The 23,566-nt window shown below is 39.4% G+C and overlaps 1 protein-coding gene across 6 annotated transcripts in view; it reads left to right on the forward strand.

Moving 5' to 3' along the window:
• The window catches only part of LOC105476045 (zinc finger protein 706), a 29,065-nt gene extending 7,132 nt beyond the window's left edge, over positions 1-21,933 (forward strand). For 5 of the 6 annotated variants that reach the window (XM_011731666.3, XM_071067934.1, XM_011731665.2 and 2 more), the window contains exon 4: positions 173-476. The gene's annotated coding sequence lies outside the window, so the exon portion shown is untranslated. Of the gene's footprint in view, positions 1-172; positions 477-21,178 lie in introns of those variants that run through there. The other variant, XR_011606846.1, reaches the window with a different exon arrangement.
• Positions 21,934-23,566: the final 1,633 nt, after the last annotated feature.

A 23,566-nucleotide genomic window follows, 5' to 3' on the forward strand; every position in this document is an offset into this window, starting at 1 on the left:
TGTTTGAGAATTATTTCTTTTTAAAATAAATTCATCAAAGTTCAAAATATAAAGTCCGGTTGACAAGTTTACCAGATACTATCTTCATAGTGCTTCTTAGTTATTTGAAATGCATATAAGTTGCATTTATGCAATGGTAACATTCATTGAAAATTTTGCTTATGTTTTATAGGTGGATTCACGACACCTTTGACTCTTCTACTGTCTCAGACCTTAGGTAACATACCTGCAGCTGCTTTTCTAACAAACTGTTGATCAGCAAAAATAAAGGGGCTACAGAAACACTCATTTTTATGCTGTTCCCTTTTGGGCTTCATGCAAAGACAATTCTGTGTAAATGTACAGTTGACTCTGATTTGGAAATCTGAAAATCAGTCCATCCTTGTTATAAAAAATTTTTTTACAACTGTAATTATATTGATGTTCATATTGTGTAAAATAACTCATTTAATAAAATAGTACTTTGATTTACGACATCACAGGATAAATGTTTTTAGAAATTCTGTTCTAACTTTCCACATTATTTGCCTTATAAAAATCTAATGAATTCATCAGCTAGAATTGCAAGTGCAATTCTTATATCCCTCTCTCAGCTCAGTGGCAGGTTCCTTAAACTAGAGCAGACTCATTCATTAAAATTGTGCATATGATTTTATGGGCAGCTGATTCTCTAGGTGAAAAATGACTTATCTGCTGCCTTAGTATATTGCGGTTATGTGTCATTGTACCCCTCTGATCATTTCCTGTGTTTGAGTTGGAATATTTAAAATTGCAGTATGACCTGGCTCTAACTGCCAGTCAGGTGTACCCTGTAGATAACTGATAAATTCCTAAAAGCAGTTGGATTGTCAGTGAGCCCTTCTGAAAGATTAGGTTCTGATGTATATGCCATAATGAAATAATCATTAAACCTATTGTTTAATGCAAAATATGGAACAAATGTGAACTGGTAAAGGCCGATCTTGATACTAGATTCTTTGAAAACTCTTGAAATTCTTTAATTTGAAATTGAAACATTAATTTTTGAGGTTTTTGGTAGTTACTATTTGGCCATTTTTACAAATGGATTTTGCATTAACAGAAAGATTGGAATGACTTGTGGCTGGATTAATTCCCAGAACCCTCTCCCTCCTTTCTTTTCTAAGTGAGTTGTTGATTTTAGGAGTTTGCTTTGTGCTGTTTCCTAAAATCAAAGACTGGTGTACAGTATGACTTCCATCTGAACTTGAAAAGTATTAAAATGGGTCAATATTCACATTCTTTTAGATCTCAGGATGGGGAAATGGGTTTGTTCAGATGGATATGGTAAATCTTACCCAATTACGGAAGGCTAATTTTAGAGTTCTTCTAATTTGCTTGTGTCAACTCTTAACTTGTAAAACTGCTGTTAACTCAATATAATAGGAAGAACACTAAAATACTTACTGGTAACTGCTTAGAGCCACTTATCTGATCCTGTGGATTACAGAATGCATTCCCTCTTCTGCTGTAACTTGTCATTGCTTTGTTTTGTAGCTCTGCATATTTTGCCCACCTTGTCTTCCCTGTAAGTTTAAGATGTTTCCAAGGAAAAGCTTCAGTGCTGATAGTTTCTTAGCAACTCCTATTCTTATGCCCTTACTTGAAAATAGTCCTTTTATTTTGTGTATTTAATTTCCTAAGTTTCAGATTTAATATCTGTTGTTTCCTAATATGTTGATTACCAGAACGTTAGAATTTTACCTAATTTCTTGTGGATATTTCAGAAGTTCTGGTTAAATCACAACTTAAAAGTTTTTAAAAAGCGCTTTGAGCATATGTATGTTTATGTTCAGTGACAAATCATAGAAAACCATTCACAAGTTTTGGTTTAATTTTTTTTCATTTGTTTTAGTGACTGTAATTCAGGATGAAAGTTTTTTTGTTCTTGTACTTAACCCTTTTTTATAAGCAGCTGAAGACACCATATTTAACACTATTATCTCAGTGACAGGGAAATAGCTGCATTGATCTTACGTGAGCATATTAATCCTTATAGTTCATGAGGGGATTATTAGTACAATCCCCATTTTACTGTGTTTGAGTTAAAAACCAAACATCCCTGTAATTTAATTTGAAGATTCTTTAACAGATTGCAGCAGAGTTCATTATAAAACTGTTATGGTGTCTTCAAAGACTTGATAAAATACACTGAGAGAGAATTGGTCCATTTGTATGCTGTATTTCTATTACTTGCCAAAAGGAATGGGGTTAAGATTAAACTTGTTTCCATTCTCTTCATGTGGATATACATCCCCATGTTTAACTGACACACTGGGGGCTCAGTTGTGTGCTGTAATGTCTTATTAAAGAAGATATTAAAGAAAACTAAACTAGTCTAATTTCTTCTACATTTTAAGAGGTTTTTATATTCCCACTTTTTCTTTTTTCTTTTTTTTCTTTTTTTCTGAACTTAGAATTGGCTCTTAAGTATAGCTTGGTAGATGTGAGGGTAGCAAGAGATTTCTTTCATTTCTCATTGTTTTTCCTGTAGTCTGCCTTTTTGAGGTCTGTAGAATACTTGGGTGGAAAAAAATTTGTCATTTTGAAAGCTTACTATATAGAATAAGTGTGAACTGTTGGAAAGGGGTAAGTGATTGGCTATTAACATAAAAATACAATTATGAAAAATAGTTAGGTCAGTTCATTGAATTGGATGGATAAGTCCTTGATGATATTGTAAGATTTGAAGTTATACTTTTAGTTTAATATTAAAGACACTATATAGGTAATTAATGACATCATAATTCAAACCTGAGATGTGGCATAAGGTAGAATTTATCAACATTACTATTTTACCTAAGAAAACCCATGTTTTTAATTTTCATTAATATATGTAATGTGGCCAGCTGCAGTGGCTCATGCCTGTAATCGCAGCACTTTGGGAGTCTGAGGTGGAGGGATCACTTGAGGTCAGGAGTTCGAGACCAGCCTGGCCAATATGGCAAGTCCCCATCTCTACTAAAAATACAAAAAGTAGCGGGGCCTAGTAGCACATGCTTATAATCCCAGCTACTCAGCAAGCTCAGGCAGGAGAATGGCTTGAACCTGGGAGGTGGAGGTTACAGTGAGCCGAGATCTTACCACTGCACTTCAGCCTGGGCAAGACTCTGTCTCTCTCTCTCTCTCTCTATATATATATATAATGTATATGTAATATACTGTACCTATTTTAAAATGTGGGTAAAGGCCTTTTTCTATAACACAGTGATCAAACACAGTCCAAACTATAGCTGAAATACTGTATTTAAACTGCTCAGTGAATTAATTCATTTGTACTAGATTTCTGGTTTTTTTGGAAAGTGTTTGGTTTAGTTTTGGTCGGAGGACTTTTTTGGTCATGTACTTTTTAACAGTATATGGCAATGAAGATCAACACCAGGGAGTTGTGTTTACTGTGACTTTACATTCTGAAATAGTTTAGGCTACCTTAATTTTACTTATTGTAAAAGTTTCAGAAAAATCTTAAGAGCTTTCAGTTTGTAGGTTTAATGAAAGTATCTGTCTACTTAACAAAGAAAATAAGACTTTTTAAAATAAAAGTTCAACCTGTCATTTTTGATTGTAGATTACCATGTTAAATTGAAAATATTTTTTATTTTAAATGTTCTTTTGATAAGTTGTCTTACCGAAGTATCCTTTTTTTTTTTTAAATAGCCATTTTTTAGCTTTTATTCTTTGAATACCATATGGCTCCAAATTTAAAATCCGCACATTCAGAGACAGACTTTGGTCATTTCTTTATATTCACTTGGGGATATCTTCAGTATGAAGTAATTGTTAATACTATCATTAACTAATTTTATTTGAGGGTTGTAGGCAGGAATAATATCTTTATCCCAGATCTTTCTAGGATGAACTCTGAGAAGTTTAAGTCACTAAGGTATTTATTGAAAATCATGTATGTGAAGTTGCATTGTAAGCTATAAAGTATTACATAAAAGCAATGTTTTATACAAAGAAATATAGCAAAGTTCCCTAATCTTTGGAAATTCAGATGTGTTATGGAGATAATACATATATTTATTTACATAATTTTAGGCTATATGGCTAAGTGCTTGGTGTGTTTTATAGACAATAACTTAATGAGATATATGTATATGTATGTGTTTGTATGTGTATAGGATGGCTTGTGGGTTAAAGAGGGCAGTCTGTGCCTCGGAGTATGGGGAGTCAGCTGAGGGAGGAGTAGGAAGGAATAGGGAAATCAAGGTGTGGGTGGCTGATTGAGCAAAAGTACATAAAGTTTCTTTGAGACAAAGTGAGTAGGCCAGCCTGAGCGCAAGGCTTGTGAATGAGAGCCTTTGATCCCATGGATATGAGTGGGGAGAATCATTAGAATGGGACGAGATTGTGCAATGCGTGCACACTTTAGAAAATTGTTCAAATTACTCCTGACACTGGGGACTCTTCCAGAGTTTGGGGGCAGGGAATGACATGATGCAAGTGTGTCAGGAAGATTTATATTTATTAATGAAATACTGTGTTGATACTGGTTTGATAGAGATCTTTTTACAACCTCTTGTATGTTTCTCTATTTAACAGTTTACTATCCATAAAACACTTTTAGTTATTCTAGGTTATTATGAATGTAGATTAATGGGCAAGAATTTTGCTGTGCTCTAATGCGATGATACTACTAGGGCCCAAAAAGCTGTATTTAGGGATGTTTGTCCCTGCACTAAATAACCCCAGACTACAGTGTGGCTGTACGTGGCATTTCTTGTCCTCTACTTCATTATAAAAGTAACACATTTTGAAATATATCTCATATATAAAAATTTGAAGACTATGGTAAAGTTGAATTTTAAAAATTTACCAGTACAAAACATTTTGGTGAATAGTGTCCATGTCTGTCTCTTTCTCTGTCTCTCTCTCTCTCATTCTTACCACACAGATTTTTTTAAGTTAATGCATGTTTTTGAATTTTGTAGTCACTTTTTTCATATGATGTCTTTGTACTTTGCCATTTCATTTAGCAACATAACAGGTGGGTTTTTCGTGTTATTGACTGTGCTAAGTGGAATTTTTGTGGCTGCATAATGATCCATTGGGTAGATTACCTATCATTTTTTTAACCATTTTCCTGTTGTTGGACATTTAAGTTTTCTCTAATTTGTGCAGAAGACTTTGTTTCTACATTTAGAATTACACATCATAAAACTTTAAAGCTCTTCTGTAAAGTGTACAATGCTTCATTAAAATAGCAAATGACAGAGAACCAGCGTTGCAGACTATATAGTATGTAGGACCAGACAATACTTGACCAATGATGTTTTGCATGTTACTGCATTACCTTTGTTTGAATTCTAGCACTTTTTCCTGAATTTGGTAGGTTAACCCTTGTATATTTCCTTGATTTCTAGTGGAGCAGGAATATTTTAACTACATTTGTTAGCCAGATACTGTTTATATTTTGTGAATTGTCCATTGCCCATTTATTTGTTGGGGCCTTCTGACTATATTCAGTCTGCTATCCACAGTAAACTTGGAAGAACTGAGAGTTGCCAGATAACTAGAGTTATGAAACCTGTAACTTATTTTACACGGAGAACGGAATTGTAGGCTCTGTCTGCACCACTTGCTGGAAGCCTTAACAGATAAAGTATAAATCCACAGTTTGCATTTAAGGCATATTTTTTATGCAAGACTAGTGAAATATGTTTTCTATGGTTACCTGACTGCTATGAAGAAATAGTATTTTTATTAGATTTAAGTCAGTTTAGTAAGTTACAGTAACAAAATAACCTTTCGTGTTTGGGATCTATATTAGGTTCTATTATTTAATATTTATGTATATGGATTTTCATAGTAACAAAATAGACTGTATTCAAGCCTTGCTTTGAATAGCTGGGAGCATTTCTGATAGCAACAGTGTTTCTTACTTAAATAGGATAGAATATGGCCAAACATAAGAATTTAAAGCTGTAGTTGAATGACCCAGTGAGAAAAATGGAAAACACCTAAGTTCAAATCTGGCTCTGCTTTTCCCTTGCTCATTTTGGACAGGTTACTTCACCTTTCTGAGTTACATTATCTTCAGTCACCTTATAAAATGCAGGAACTGGCCAGGCGTGATGGTGCACACCTGTAATCCCAGCACTTTGGGAGGCCGAGACGGGTGGGTCAGGAGGTCAGGAGTTCAGGAGCAGCCTAGCGAAGATGGTGAAACCCCCTCTGTACTAAAAATACAAAAATTAGCCAGGTGTGATGGCAGGCACCTGTAATTCCAGCTACTTGGGAGGCTGAGGCAGAGAATTCCTTGAACCCGGGAGGCAGAGGTTGCAGTGAGCTGAGATCGTGCCACTACACTCCAGCCTGGGCAACAGAGTGAGTCTCTGTCTCAAAAAAAAAAAAAAAAAAAATACAGAAACTAATACCTACCTCAAATGATTGTTTTAAGTTAACAAGCAAATGAAATAATGAGTATAAGCACCTGCGCAATCATAAGTGCTCAGTAGCTGTTAGCTTTCTTCCCTCTATCTTCCTTTCCCTCCTCCCTCTACTGAAACTAACACAGTGTGTCTTTACACATACCCTTCTCACGTTTGCCCATTTCTGCTTGTGCTTTTTCTTAGGACTAAAATACTTTCTCTTCTCCCCCACTCAGCCCTGGTCTCTTGCTGTGGAAATGCTACTTATTCTTCAGGGCTCAACTCGAATGCTGATTTTTTTTTGTTTTTTTGTTTGTTTGTTTTTCATGAACCTCAGCACTTAAATGTACTAATGTGGGAAAAGGAATATACAGTAATAAATATGAAAGAAGACTACAAACTATAAAAAAAATAGTGTCAGGAGACTAAATTTTAGAAGGGCAAAAAGTTCCTGAAAAGTAGTAAAGGAAATTTATTTACTTGTTTTCAGTTAAGCAGTAATAACAAGGAATGAGTGTTAGCACTCCCTAAGCAACTCCTATTTATTTGCTGTGTATTTTATAAAACTCTCATTGTGAAAATGAACCTAATATGATGAAATACTAAAAGGACATATGATTTCACTGGATTTTTACTTGGCTTTGATGAATTACAACTCAGAAGGCTATAGGAATTTGCAGAATTTGACATTAAGTCTGAACCACTGTCAATCTAGGAAAGTGATACACATAGGAAGCTATCCAGAAGACTGGAGATAAGTAATTTGTGTCTTGATTTTCTAAAAAGCACAGAAGAGAATATTGAAGAAAATGCAGAATTATAAGTTTGCCCTTGGTCTCTAGGTAAATAAGTACGTTATCTTTTTACTGTGAATCTCCTTTTTCCTCAGTTAGGCCTTGGACTAATTTCATGTGTAGTTTTATTTCTAGTATTTTTCCCTTGTCATGTTTGTTTTCTTTGCGACAAGAGAAATTCTTCTAAAACACAGTTCAAGTCACAGCCCCCTCCTCTGAAGCACTTAGGTGCTCTCCCTGGCCCACATACAGATGAACACATACTCCTGGGTTGTGATTGACAGGTCCTCCACACAGTCTGACCCCAGCATGTGCTTCCAGCCAGCCCCTTCTGCCATACTTGTTCCCATCCTCTTGCTGAGTGAATTGCTTGCTGTTCTTTGAGTAACTCTTACTATGCCTTTCTTGCCTTCACACAATCTTTCTGCATCTTAACTGGGATGCCCTCTTTTTCTTCTTCCGTTCTTCTGTGCCCTCTCTCTAATGCTGTCTAATCTGATAGGATCACTCCTTGTAACCTCAAAGTCACTGGGCGTGACCTTTCATCTTTTTATCATTTTACTGTTCTTTACTATCCTTGGGACAAGAGTAGTCTTATTTTTGTGTCTACTTTAATGTTTATGACAGCATGAAACTATTGTCTTTAAATGTAGCATTCCCTAAATTGCAACAAACTATTCTCATTGCTTTATAGATTACTTTTTAATAAACTGTTTTTTGGATTTACTCTTTTAGATTACTGAAGCCATAAGAGGAGGGCTCCTATAAGCATTACTGTATATGTAGAACACTTTATATAGTTTACAAAGTATTTTTTCTTTTTTGAATTGCATGTAAAAATATGCTTGAGGAAATCAAGGGACAGCTTGATGATACATCTCAATTTTAGAAAGGCAAAGTAATTTACAGTAATTTTGATAGCAAGATTATCTACAGGCAGTAGTACATTTTAGTGGATGGACCTTAAACTTATTTTGAATTTCTGCACTCAGATGTTTAATATATGTGTGTTAACCTGTTGAGTTTCAGATCCTGCCAGCTTTAAGTGTGTGTGTAATACGTGTGTTACCAGTTTACAAATAACACAAAGTAGGGAGGGAAAGCTAATACAGAATTACAATCCAGAAAGATTTCAGGCTGAAAGGCTAAAGTAAAAACAAGAAGCAGTTTAAATGGAGTAAATGTTAAATCCATTTAGAACTTATAAAAATTACAGTTTACAAGTACAAAATATAGGCTGCAGTCTGTCTTGGCATTTTTTCAGGTTAAGAGCCAATGTATTAGTTTATTAAAGTCTTATTATGAGCCAAGCATGACTTCTTTGCTTTAAAATACAGGAATGCAATCTTAGTTTAGGAGAACACATGTTAATCACACATTTTTATTTATTGAGAGCCAGTTTTCTTGTGAAGTTGATGTTTTGTTCCGAATGTCTCTGTCTTTGCTGTTTATAAGTGAAACACTGTCTACATTCCTCACAATGCAGGGAGGAGGTCAGGGATGGTGAGTCGACTGTAAACCATGTTTACTAAGGGGACATTTGGAAAGTTGCTGTGCTGTCTTGTTGAGAGCAGATCTGAAAGCCATGGATAGAAATTATCTCACTGTAAGAAATCTCATTACAACATCTAGATTTATCCAGTATCACAATGGCTTGCCTTATGGCATGAGCACCCCTTCCCTAAAATTCTTAGTAAAGGGATTATCTGCTGATGTCTGGGACAGGGCAGCAGGGTTTTCTGTCATTTGATAGGGGATCAGATAGGCTCTGAGATTCTTCTCATTCAGCAGTCCTCTTGCATTAAGTAATGCAGTGCTGGGAGCCCATGAGATAGTTATGTGCTTTGAGCATGTTTTGTCAAGTGGAAAAAGCTACTCTTATATTGACCTGTTTGAACATACAAACTGTTTGATCTTTACTTGTCCTTATCTTTCTCAGATGCTTATAAATTTTTTTTTTTTTTTTTTTTTTTTTTTTTTTTTTTTGAGACGGAGTCTTGCTCTGCCGCCCAGGCTGGGGTGCAGTGGCCGGATCTCAGCTCACTGCAAGCTCCGCCTCCCAGGTTTACGCCATTCTCCTGCCTCAGCCTCCCGAGTAGCTGGGACTACAGGCGCCCGCCACCTCACCCGGCTACTTTTTTGTATTTTTTAGTAGAGACGGAGTTTCACCGTGTTAGCCAGGATGGTCTCGATCTCCTGACCTCATGATCCGCCCATCTCGGCCTCCCAAAGTGCTGGGATTACAGGCTTGAGCCACCACGCCCGGCCAGATGCTTATAAATTTAAACGGAGAGAATATTGAGTCAGAATAAGTATCAGAATATCTTCATCACACCTGAATTTGAGATACATTTCTGACTATAGAGCATATTTATATTCAGTATTTTAATAGGCTCCTAGATGTCAAACTTAGTTTAGAAATACTTATTTTTAATCACCTGGCAAGTGGTGCTGCAATATTATTACTATAGGTTAGGTCAGGATCATTCTTCATCAGTGGATCTGCAACTTAAATCATAAAGTTCTGTCAGTAAAAAAAAAAAAAAAAATCTTGACTATACTGTCAATGTAAGTATCCATAAATTATATGCACATACTTCTGTTGTAATTATAAAGCATTCACAGGATGAGATGAAAAACATTCTAATATTTTCTTTTCACATCCCAATGGATGAACTTACGTTACCACCTGGGACACACGCCTCACTTTAAACCATTGCTCTTTGTCATAGAACCTGTCATAAAAACCTTGTTTTTAAGCTAAAAGGTTTTCAGCAGCTCACAGATACATAGATCTTTATAAGTCAATAAAAGCAGGCCGGGCGCGGTGGCTCAAGCCTGTAATCCCAGCACTTTGGGAGGCCGAGACGGGCGGATCACGAGGTCAGGAGATCGAGACCATCCTGGCGAACACGGTGAAACCCCGTCTCTACTAAAAAAATATAAAAAACTAGCCGGGCAAGGTGGCGGGCGCCTGTAGTCCCAGCTACACAGGAGGCTGAGGCAGGAGAATGGCGTAAACCCGGGAGGCGGAGCTTGCAGTGAGCTGAGATCCGGCCACTGCGCTCCAGCCCCGGCGACAGAGCGAGACTCCGTCTCAAAAAAAAAAAAAAAAAAAAAAGTCAATAAAAGCAAATGAAATGTAGTAAGGATCCATGCTGTGTAAAAAAAAAAAATACTCAGCAAAGCATGTAAAACGTGTACCCTTGAAAAAGTACACTGGTAAAGGGCACGTGGCAACATATTTTGAACACTTAGCATATGTAGTTTGGAACATGATACTGAGACTGGAGAAGTCAGGACTGGAGAGATTTGTATAAAGTTGAAGTCTTAGGAACATACCTTTAAGGCTGTATGTAGTGAAAAGAATAAACAAACCAAAGTTAAAACATTGGAAAGCCCTCACTAAGGGATAGGTAGAGAAGGAGCTAGGAGAAGTAACTGAAAGAATAGTCAGAAGAGGTAGGAGGAGCACCAGGGTCATATAGGTTCTCAGACATGAGAAGAGTTCGGGCTTGAGGCTGGGTTGTCAGGGTCACGAACTACCATCCATTGATTGAGTGCCTGCTTTGTACCAGTGTGTGGATTAAATACATTCTCAACAGTGGTGGTCAGCATCCCAGATGCTTCCCTAAGGTCAAGCGAGTATGGTTTTGGGAAAATAGGAGTAGAAGCTGAGGGTCAAGGAAGGAGCAGATACAGACCCCTGATTTGAATCAAGTAGTGTCACACAGGAAATGGCCATATATATGGGATCAATGCTTCCTTCCAAGAGGCCTGAAGCCCTGATTACCAATTAACCTATCGTTTAGCAGACATGCTCACAGCTTAAAAGGTACTGTGATTGTGTTAATTTTTTTTAGGCACAATAAGCTCAATTTATATTTAAAACATTGACATAAGATATTTAGAAATCATTATGCCAATATTTATGTATAACGTCTTAATCTGTGATCTTCAGCATTGTAAACCTAAGTGATTCTATTATACTTTTACATATTTATATAGAGTCATGCCTTGCTTAACCATGGAGATATGTTCTGAGAAATGCATTTTTAGGCAGTTTTGTCATTGTATGAACATTATAGAATGTCTTACACAAACATAGATGGTATAGCCTACTACAGACCGAGGCTCTTAGGCCACAAACCTGTACAGACGTTATTGTACTGAATGCTGTAGGCAGTTGTAGCACAATGCTAAGTATTTTGTATCTAAATATAAAAAAGGTACAGTAAAAATTGAGTGTAGACCAGGCGCGGTGGCTCATGCCTGTAATCCCAGCACTTTGGGAGGCCGAGGCAGGCAGATCACCTTAGGGCAGGGGTTCAAGACCAGCCTGGTCAACATGGCAAAACCCTGTCTCTGCTAAAAATACAAAAAAGTTTAGCCGGGCATGGTGGTAGGTGCCTGTAGACCCAGCTGCTTGGAAGGCTGAGGCAGGAGAATTACTTGAACCCAGGAGTCGGACGTTACAGTGAGCTAAGATCTCACCACTGCACTCCAGCCTGGGTAACAGAGTGGGACTCCGTCTCAAGAAAAAAAAAAAAAATACAGTGTAAAAAATACAAAATGTTAGACCTGTATTGGGCACTTACCATGAATAAAGCTTGCAGAACTGGGAAGTTGCTCTGGATGAATCTGTGAGTGGTGAGTAAATGTGAAGGCCCAGGACATTCCTGTATACCACTGTAGACTTTATAAACACTGTACACTTAGGCTACAAGTATTTTTCTTTAATAATAAATTAACCTTAACTTACTGTAACTTTTTTTTTTTTTGAATTGTATAAGTTTGGTTGTGTGTGTGTGGTTTTTTTTTTTTTTGAGACGGAGTCTTGCTGTTGGCTAGGCTGGAGTGCAGTGGTACGATCTCAACTCACTGCGACCTCCATCTCCAGGTTCAAGCGATTCTCCTGCCTCAGCCTCTCCAGTAGCTGGGATTGCAGGTGCTCACCACCATGTCTGGCTAATTTTTGTATTTTTAGTAGAGACGGGGTTCACCATGTTAGCCAGGCTGGTCTTGAACTGACTTCAGTGATCAACTTGCTTGGCCTCCCAAAGTGCTGGCATTTCAAGCATGAGCCAAAATGCCCAGCCTTAACTTTTTTACTTAATAAACCTTTTATTTTTACTTTTTGACTCTTGTAATAAAACAAACACATTGTACAGACAGCTATACAAAAATATTTATATCTTCTGGGGGTTTTTTTTCTGTTTTTAAAGTTTTTTATTTACTTTTAAACTTTTTTGTTAAAACTAAGACACAAGCACACACATTAGCATAGGCCTACAGAGTCAGGATCATCAGTATCACTGTCTTCTGCCTCCACATTGTGTCCCACTGGAGGGACTCCAGGGGCAATAACACACATGGAGCTGTTATCTGTGATAACTTAAATGATGCCTTCTTTTGGAATACCTTCTGAAGAACCTCCCTGAGGCTGTTTTACGGTTAACATTTTTTTAAATAAGGAGATGAGTACACTAAAATAAAAGTATATAGTATAGTAAGTACATAAACCAGTAACACAATTGTTTATTATCAAGTATTACATACTGTATATAATTGTGTGTGCTGTGCTTTTATGACTGGCAGCAGAGTAGATTTGTTAATACCTGCATCACCACAAACACCAGTAACACATCACACTACAATATTACAAAGGCTACAACATCACTAGATGATAGGAATTTTTCAGTTCCATTATAATCTTATGGGGTCATTGTATATGTGGTCTGTCATTGACCAAAATATCATGCAGTTTATGACTAATTACATATAAAATGTAACTTTATATGTAAGTTATATAAAATGCACGTGAACATGAAGTAATATTTAAAAAACAATTTATGAAATTATAAAATAAAGTTATAAATTATGTTTATATATAAAAATGCACTAGACTTTATTGGTAGCATGAAAATAGAACTCACGTTGAGCCACTCACTCACTGTTGGTTGAACAGGAGAATAATACTGACCATATGATAACCTTTCTGATCAACAGTTTAAACCCTGAGATCCATTTTACTCTTTTCAGTCAAAAAAAGTGATTGTGGTTATTTTCTTGAGAAAATTCCTAGACATGAAATGTCTGGGTTAAAAGTATGCACAAAAGCTTCTACACTGGTAGAAGTAGGTTGGAAACCAGGTGTCCGTGGGAAGGGTTTTTGTATGGGGAGGTGATAGAGGAGCCATTCAGAAGCTGTCGCTCAGTTTGTCCGCAAGAGACTAAAGTCTCCGAGGCCTAGGTTTCTTAGCTTTAAAGCGGTATCTTCTCCCATCTCACAGCACTGTGAGGAGGACTTTTTTTTTTTTAAGTTTGGAAAAGTGCTTTTGTAAAGTGTAAAAACCTTTGAGGTGTGGTGCAGTAGTTCTTCAAGGAGGTGTGCGATGCACTGATGTGTGGCTTCTAGCTATGGAAAGAAGTTACCTCTTTTTTTTTCTTTTTTCTTTTTTTGAGATGGAGTCTCGCTCTGTCGCCTAGGCTGTAGTGCAGTGGCGTGATCTCGGCTCACTGCAAGCTCCACCTCCTGGGTTCACACCGTTCTCCTGCTTCAGCCTCCCAAGTAGCCAGGACTACAGGCGCCTGCCACTATGCCCAGCTAATTTTTTGTATTTTTAGTAGAGATGGGGTTTCACCATGTTAGCCAGGTTGGTCTCAATCTCCTGACCTCGTGATCCGTCTGCCTCCGCCTCCCAAGGAAAGAAGTTATCTAATGAGCATTTTAAATTACTAAAGTTTATAGACTTATGAGAATGGGTTCAAGGGTATCTCTATAAAAATTCATTCAGTAGCATTTCAGTGTACTTTCTTGAGAGGGGAAAACAGAGTGTGAGTTGCAGCCAGCAGGTTGAGAATCCCATGTGTGACCCTAGATACACCTTCCTGTGTGTCAATAGCAGGAAGAAGATATTTTAGAGTCACAGAGGTAGAGAAAATAGCATGGACTTTCTCACCGAGGTTCAAATTCATCTCTGGCATTTAGAATTTGAGTGACCTGGAGGAGTAAACTCACTTCATGTCTCCAAATCGCATTGTTCTCATCTCTGAAATGATCTGCTTTACTGAGTAGTTGTGAGCATTTAGCTGTATAGCTGCACATAATAGAAACTTTTTATTTTAAAAAAGCTCATTAGTTATCTAAAAGGTAATACTCTCTGGAAGAGGTGGTTATGAAGATACATTGCTACATCAGGGTGTCCAGTCTGGAGAGGTGTAAGTGTTCAAAATACTTGAGGTTCCTTAGATTTTGAATTAATAGCTATGGGAAATGCCTTTCTCAGCTCGTAAATGCTCTGGAACTTTTCTTCATAGTATCTCATTCTTGACTAGTCATGTTGGGGGTAGTTTTTGATTATGAAAGTAATAACATGCTTCATGGTTAATAATTCAAACAATGCAGACAAATATCAAATAAGTAAAAGTCCCGTATGTTTCCATTCATACTGTGAAACTGGTTTTCCTTTTGTTTTGATTTTGATTGGTTTGTTATCTGGTGGGTTGATTAGTTTGAGTTTTGGTTTTCAAATTCAAACTGCCTTCATTTTTTTTTTTTTTTTCAATGATTGCTTGCATCATCCAAAGGGAAAAATTCCTCTGACCAGTGACCATCCTATTGACAGAGACTGCTTCTAAACTAAACCAAGCTTCTGTGATTTGAAACACCTTAAAAGTTCTAACTACAAAGCTCACCAACTCGATATAAAACCAGATTTTAACTGACTTGGGTCATGAAAGGCTGTTAATAATAGAGCCTGCCACTTTAAGGAAATGCCATAGCCCACTGGCATATGCAGAAGCTCCTTGTGCAAGGGAGGCGAGCCTGCAGTTGATGTCATAGCCCAGCCTTCTAATGCCATTTGCATAAAGAGTATTTGATTGCATGATTACATAAAGTGAGGTTTACTGGTATTTTCTTGTTTAGTTCTTGAAAGTCTAATTATAGGCCTAAGGGAATAAACCTGCCACTTGGAGAGGATTGTTGTGGCTACTGTCAGATTCCAGGGAGAAGACAGATTAAAAGCAAAAATTTGAATTTCAAAGAAAATACTTTAATGCACCAACACAATGAAGTGACCTTTATGTCAAAATATAGAGGTTTGCCTCTGTTGTATTCTAAACTGGTTCTGCATTAAAATAACTTATCTAAAGAAAAACGAATGCCAGGCACTGTGGTTCATGCCTGTAATCCCAGCAATTTGGGAGGCCAGGCGGGTGGATCACCTGAGGTCAGGAGTTTGAGATCAGCCTGACCAACATGGTGAAACCCCATCTCTACTAAATAAAGAAAAAAATTAGGCAGGCATGGTGGCACATGCCTGTAATCCCAGCTACTCAGGAAGCTGAGGCAGGAGAATTACTTGAACCTGGGAGGCGGAGGTTGCAGTGACCCGAGATTGCACCATTGGGCGACAAGAGCAAAGATCCGCCTAAAAAAATAACAAAGAAAAATGAAGGTTCAGTGTCAAACATTTTCACTTAACTTAAAGGGTTGAAATTAGTGCCCAGTTAACCTGTATCCAGAGCTGATTTTTAGCTGTAGAAAGCACTGTGATTGTGCCAGTGACCCTGTGGAAATACCTCTACCCAGATGGGAATAAGGTCACAGGCCTGACCCCAGTGGGTACTCCCTCAGCCACCCTGTACCCTGTTGCACCCCTTTGAAATCCAGCAACTGAAGGGGTGACATTTGGCAGAGCAGGATGCTGGCTGCACCATGCACCAACACAGGGTGCAGGATCTACTCTGATTGGCCTGCGCCCTGCTGATAGTGAAATACTGTGTTTTGAATGTTCATCTCTATCCGTGTTAACTTCAGCTAAAGGAACATCGGTGGATAATCCAAAAACCCACATCTGGCTTTTTTTTTTTTTTTTTTTTTTTTTTTGAGACAGAGCCTTACTCTGTCACCCATTCCGGAGTGCAGTGGCCCAATCTTGACTCTCTGCAACCTTTGCCTCCCGGGTTTAAGCAATTCTGCCACCTCGGCTTCCCAAGTAGCTGGAATTACAGGCGTCTACCACCACACCGAGCTATTTGTATTTTTAGTAGAGACGGGGTTTCACTGTGCTGGCCAGGCTGGTCTCAAACTCCTGACCTCAGGTGATCCGCCCACCTTGGCCTCCCAAAGGGCTGGGATTACAGACATGGGCCGTCGTGCCTTGCCTTTTTTTTTTTTTTTTTTGATCACAGGAATGTGACATGTGAATTAAGTGGTCAAAATGTAAAACTAATGGGGACACCAAGCCTCAGGAAAAACATCCCATGTTTCTGCTTAGCTCTCTTATGTGTTATACTACCTTCCCTTTCTCTTTCTTATACACATAGATTTTCCTTAATTGCAGCCCAAGAGGACACTGCCCCATTTTGTTTTGTTCTTTTGTCATTGAGACTTTTATTAAAGTGGGTGCCTCAAGTCTTTGGTAACAGTGTTAACAGAACACTGACAATGACTGGATATCAGTCAGTGTTCATCTCCTTCCCAAGCCACTGTCTGAACACTAAGATCCTTTTTTTTTCTTTTAATGAAAGGTAAAATACAATTCTGCTCTGTGATTTATACTTCTACCAGATTTATTTTATCGACCTTTCATTAGTCTCTCAAAGATGATACACTGTTTTTCTTTGTTAAATGTTTGGGCCAGGCACAGTGACTCATGCCTATAATCCCAGCACTTTGAGAGGCCAAGGCCAGCGGATGACTTGAGGTCATGAGTTCAAGACCAGCCTGGCCAACATAGCAAAACCCTGCGTCTACTAAAAATACAAAAATTATCCGGGCATCATGGTGCAGACCTGTAATCCCAGCTACTCAGGAGGCTGAAGCAGGAGAATCACTTGAACCTGGGAGATAGAGGTTGCAGTGGGCCGAGATTGCGTCACTGCACTCCAGCCTGGGTGACAAAATGAGACTCCATCATGTTGTCAAAAAAAAAAAAGTAGTTTGTAGGAGGAATGATTGTTTTCTATTGGAAAAAAAGCCAAATGGAGTAAGAATTTAGAGCATGAATTTCGAATGAGACCTATATTCTAGTTTCAACCTTACCCCTTCCCTGTATGGCCTTAGGCAAGTCACTCTGCCGTCCAAATCGGTTTTATCATCTGTTAAGTAGGGGTGGTGGTAATAGTTAACTCTGTCTCAAATGTGATAAAATCATTATGTGCTTAGAGCAGGGTTCCCCCTACTGGTCCTTGGCCTGTTAGGAATCAGGCTGCACAGCAGGAGGTGAGGGGTAGGCAGGCAAGCGAGCAAGCGAAGCTTCATCTATATTTACAGATACTCACCATTGCTTGCGTTACTGCTTGAGTTCCATTAGTCCAGTGGCAGAATTAGATTGTCATAGGAGTGCAAACCCTACTGTGCAGTGTTTATGCAAGGGATCTAGGTTGCGCACTCCTTATGAGAATCTAATGCCTGATGATCTGTCACTGTCTCCCATCACCCGTAGATGGGACTGTCTAGTTGCAGGAAAAAAAGCTCAGGGCTCCCACTGATTCTATTAATACATTATGGTGAGTTTTATAATTATTATATATTACAATGTAATAATAATATGAAGTGTACAATAAATGTAATGTGCTTGAATCACCCTGAAACCCTACCCACCCCACCAGCCCTGTCCACGGAAAAATTGTCTTCCACAAAACCCGTACCTATTGCCAAAAACATTGTAGACCACTGGCTTAGAGTATTCAATAAATGTTAGCCAAACAGTTAGCAACTGAATTTTCTGACCCTGGCAGACATGCTTCTTGAATATTTGGTGTCTGAATTATTGGAGAGTACCAAGTGACCTTGGAAAAGTCACTTGATCTGAATTCCAGTAAAATGAAGATAATACATACACCTCCCAGGGTTGTTTTGAGGCTAAAATGAGATAATAGGAAAGCATCTGTATGATAATTTGCTCAACAAGTAATTACGGAGTGCATTCCATGGGTTATAACAGTGAACAAAATAGACAATGGCCTTGGTATTCATGGCACTTAGGCAGAGCAGGAATAAGTACTGATTTTCAATCAGAGAAGGGGGAAAAGTGCCACATCATGCAAGTTACAAAATTAGAATGCAGTTCTCCCTCTGATGAAGAGAGCAGGTTTTATTCTCCACAAAATTAATGAAGCTTTCTAGTCACTAGGAGTTACAAGATTATGTCACTAGTACCAAGATAACTGGTAGTGGTTGATGACTCGCTATTTATAAACCCGGAGTATGAACTTAAGGCTGCCTTTCTGGAGCATGGGCCTGATAATTGCCAGAATGTGCTGTCTGCCTGTGGTTACCCATTCTGCTGACTCTGGTGGGAGCACATGTTAAATGAATTCTGGAATGTATCTCGAGTGATCAGAGCCCTGGGCGGTAAACCAAAGGCTCTGGGGCACAGGTGTCTTTTGGGTTTTTTGTTTGTTTGTTTGTTTTTTCTTTTTAATCCCAGTTGAAGGTCATGTCTGTAAGAGGTATGGGAAATGAACAGATGGTTTTATACATACTATCAAATAAAAGTTAGCTTTTCTGGACCATGTTTTATGGTATTGGTATTTCAAGGTTCAGAAGCGCCCCTGGGAAGCTGTTGCCTCACCTGGATTAGAAATGTAATCGATTAGGGGATACTTTTGAAAGATAAAGGGGGAGATAGCAAGAGTAGACCAGGACAGCCTTCACACCCTGATGTATTTCTCATACCTGTGAGGGGAGAAAGGGAGAAGGAAGGAGGGGCTGGGTGGGAAAAGCCTCAGATTGCAGCACAGTTCTGAGAAAGCCACTGACAGGCCTATGGTGTCCCCAGGCAAAAGTTGCCCAAGAGAAGAATCCCTTGCAGGGCAGGGATGGACCAATACTATACCCCCAGTGCTAGGTCAGCAGCTGTGGAGAGGGCAGGGACCTGGACAGAGAGTGTGGCCTTAACCTGAAGACGGTGGTGGGTCTGAAGGGGCCAGGCTCCACAGCTGGCCGTCACATTGAAGGAGAGCTAAACAGCATACTGAGTGCTGCAGGCCCCAGTTTGAATACCATTTTTGGGAACTGTGGCATGTAAAGGTAGATTCTTAGGAATCCAATGTGCAAAAACACCCACATCTAGATATTCATTCAGTACTGATCACCTAGGTGCCAGGTACTGGGGATGCAACCCTGAGCATGATAGGAGGGTCCTGCCTCGTGCAGTGTATAGTCTGCAAGGGCAGGCGCAGGGCACTGTGGAAGAGGCCAGCAGGTGTATCCTATTCTACACAGGGTGGTCATCACATTCCTCTTAGGAGGCCAGGTAACCTGAGCTCTGCAGGCGTTAGGAAAGCAAGGACAGAGACCTTGAGGCAGGAAAGAGGGCCCAAGTGCCAGAGTGACGGGAACACTCCAGGGGACCAGATGGCATGAGATGAGATTTAGAGCAGAGCAGGAGCCAAATGCAGCAAGGCTTTGTCAGTTACGGCGAGGCTTTTAGACTCTATTTTAAATGCGATGGGAAGGGCGGAAAATGTCCCGAGCAAGGGAGCAGCGTGGTCAGAGTTACATTCGTGAAGACCACTCTCCCTGCTGTGCAGGGATCATTTGGAAGGTGGCGAGTGTGTGCGGTGGTGGGAGACAGATGAGTAATCTGTAATAACAGTAATCCAAGTGGAAGATGGAGACTTGGACCTGCTGATGGCATCTGTGTATGGGATGAAAGAAAAAGAGGAATGAAAGATGCCTCTCAGGTCTGTGGCTTAATCAGCTGGTAAGGCCATATGCTGAGATGATAGAGAACCTGGGAGAAGGAACAGATTGGAGAGGAATGTGCTAGGAAATTAAGAACTCAGTTTTGGATATAAGTTTGGGATGCCCATTAGACAAGTGGCAGTGTCAGGTACATTGTACTTGAAACACGTATGTCCAGAGGCATATATGATTCTGAGAGGGAGGTTGGGCTGGAGATAATAAATTCCAGAGCTGTCAACATGTAGAAAGTATTTAAAGCTTTAGGATTGAGTGTGATCACTTGGGAAAGGATTATAGATAGAAAACTGAGGGCCCAAGACCAAGCCCTGAGGAGCCCCTACATTCAGAAGTTAAGTAGAGGAATAGGAGGCAAGAAAGGAGAGAAGAAGCAGGGGAAGGGTGTTTCTAGGGGAGCACTCAGTTAAATGACCCCAAGAGGAGGGCAAGCCAGATGAGAGAAAAGTCTCCGTAACCTGAGGGCATAGTGAGGACCTGATAGCATTTGCAAATGACTGGGGAGGATGCATGCCAGATTAGCACGTTACAGAAGGAATGGGAGATGGGAAGGTAGAAACAGCATGTATAGACCTCTTCAAAAGTTTTGTTGTGAAAGGCAGCTGAGAGATGGATTAATCGCTGGAGGCAGAAGTGACCACTGGAAGGGAATCCTAAGTTTTCATTTATTTGTTCGTTCATTTGTTTAAGAAAGAAGTTGTTATAAAAAGAACATTAGGACTAATAACTTTCATCCCACTTTGCCAGGATTAGACTCTCAAACAAAAAGGAAGAACAAAAGCTATTCCCAGCCACGGGAGTGGAGAAGGCCTGGATCAGCAGGGCCTTCTCCTCAGTCAGGACATTGAGTAACTGGGAGACAGGTTTTCCATCAGCACATGGAAACCCTTGGAGGTTGGACCTGGGTGGTGTCCCTTAGATGTCTTCTGACCTAGACTGGAGGTAATGAATCCAAAGTTCCTATAAGAATGCTGAATGATAACCTGACCTAAACAAGGCCAGCCTTTGAGGAGTTCAATAAGAGAACCATTACAGTAGGAGGAAAAGGACTTCTCCCTCCTCAGTCAATGATGGCCACAGCTACAGGGAAGACAAGGTCAGCAGTTACGCCTCAGGGACATTAAGACCAACACTGAAACGATGTCTGTTTCTGGGTTACAGCCTCACCATTTACTGCCAATTAAGGCATCCTGACTGTGGGGCAGAAAGGCTTACTGGGTATTAGAAGCACAAAATGTCAGGAGCCAAAAATAAACTATTGTCATTTCTTTTGTAAGGGTTTCCCAAACTCTTGATTGCCTCTTGCAAGCAGATGACCTGGGAGCAAATGTTATGGCAAAATGATGGACTCCTAGCAAGGGCTGAAGCATGCCCTGTGAAGACTGTGGAAAGAATATATGCTTGTCAGAGATTCGGTAACCTCACCAAGAAGACCTTAAACTGCAGTTTAAGAGGGTGGAAAAATTACTCCAGTGAAACTATAAGCCCTTTTATTGGTAAGAAAACGTATGACGCAGAGTAATTGGAGAATCTCTTAATTTGCATGCAAAAATAACAGGAGGAAAAAGTAAGGAATGTTATATGTGATTTCAAGTGTGAATATGAAGCAAAGGAACTTGAGATGTTAACACCTGGAAGAAATCAAGATTTCCTAGATACCGTGAAACACAGGGCTCAGGACTGTGTACAGCAGGTGCTGGCACCCCTTCCATTACCTCTGTTCCCAAGTAATTTAGAACCTTAAGGAGGTTCTAAATTGGAATATGGAATATGGAAGCCCTGAGAGAAAGGATAGCAGAGGAGCAGTATATGTCCAAAATGTCTGAAAGTGCACAGAAAGCCAGAAGCCTGCGTGAAGAAGCGGGATGGAGAATATTTGTGTGGAGATGAAAGGAGAGAGACTCAAGTGATTCTACCATGGGAACAGTTTAAAACCAGGGACCACAAGCCACTACCATCCATGGACCATGTTTCCTAACCCCAGTTTCAAACTGAGAGAGGCAAGATGTAGTAAAAATGTTTTTCAGCTCTCTAGGCCTTTACTAGAATGTTCAGTCTGCTGAGTGCATTTGGTAAATTATTGACTTGACAATTTCATATCTAAAAATGAATGAAAAAAATGAGGGTCTACTATCTAATTCTCACGAAGAAGGAAAATTATATCATTGTAGTTTACAATTACATGTAAAAGAGGTATTGTGACTAGTAAAAAAGTGGTGTGAAAACTCAAAAAAGAGCAAAAGCTATACCCAGGTTCTAGCAGGGAGACCCTGGGTAATCAGGCAACTCACTCCAAGGTAGAATGGAGTCAGGCACGGGGGTCCAGGAGACTTAACTTTAATGAGATTGATAGTGAAAAGTTCAGAAAATTATAGTTACGATTCTATGGCCAGAAACTAGAAGGGAATATGGTGCAAGAGGAATGGAACCCTAAAGAACGGTTCTGTCACACAATCACATGTAATTGTTATGAGAAAGAAGTAGCTCAGGTACCTCATTGAGTTCTCCAACAGACAAGAGGCACTCGCAGGGTACCTGAACAGCACAAGCTGCTGGGAGTTGGCTGGAAGGCCAACTCCGGAAAACTGAGGCTTTCAAATGAGTACTGGTCAATATAAAGAGAAATTATGTTTGGAGATAAAAAATTTAAAAAGGAGTAATGTAAAGACAGCTGACAAGAAATGAACAAAATAATGTGTTTGGGAGGGATTGGTAAAGAAAGACCTCAGAAATGCTGGGAACCTTAGAAAACGCAGCTTTGTCAGCATCTGTTTTTCTGACCCAGAATAAGATCTTCCTTTTAGATCTGCTGGTCAAGGGACAGAGCTGAACTGTAAGCCAGCCCTGGTCTGTGAGGTTCTTGCCATTCATGCCTAAGACTGGAAAGCTTTACTTTGAATATACTAAATCTTGCTTAAGGTGTAGTCTCCCATGCTTCTCAAGGCTGTGTGTCCCATTGGGTAAGGCTGTGGTCTTCAGAGTGGGACAGCAGCACTAGAACTGCTTGGCCTGCCTGCCTGTTACAAACGCAGGTGCTGGTACCCTTCCCATTACCTCAGTTCCCAAGCAATTTAGAACCTTAAGGAGGACAGCAAGGGAGCTTCAGAAATCAGCGTTTTCAATACATTCCTCAAATGATGCTATCCAAGATCAGACTTTCAGAACCACTGAGCTAAGTTAGCCAACACCTCTTGTTGCTCAGAGCTTCCATGAGTATATGGGCTTACAGCCTGAAAATCCCTTTTTATCAAAGCTTTGCTGCATCCTAACTCATGGGACAACAGACAAGATTGCCTATGGAAATCAGGCCTTTAAAAAAAAAGGTTATACTTTTCTAATGGTTAGATTGGCGGTAATTCTCAACTCTGCATATTAGAATCTCCTGGAGAACTTTTAAAAACACACATGCCCATGCCCCACCCCAGACCAATTAAATCAGGAACTCTGGAGTGGGGATCAGGTATGATCATTTGCTTGTTTGTTTTTGTCTTGTTTTAAGCTTTCCAGGTGGTTCTGATGTGTGGCCAGGGTTGAGAACTACTGCTGTTGAAACTTTAGAGAAGTGTAACACTTTTAAAAGGTTCTATTCCATGTGATACCTCTTATCCTTTCACATCAACAAATAACCTCTACTTTCCATTTCTTCTTCATGAAAGATAGTGTTC

The sequence above is a fragment of the Macaca nemestrina genome, chromosome 8 (genome assembly GCF_043159975.1).
Source record: "Macaca nemestrina isolate mMacNem1 chromosome 8, mMacNem.hap1, whole genome shotgun sequence".
NCBI classification, from domain to species: Eukaryota; Metazoa; Chordata; class Mammalia; order Primates; family Cercopithecidae; genus Macaca; species Macaca nemestrina.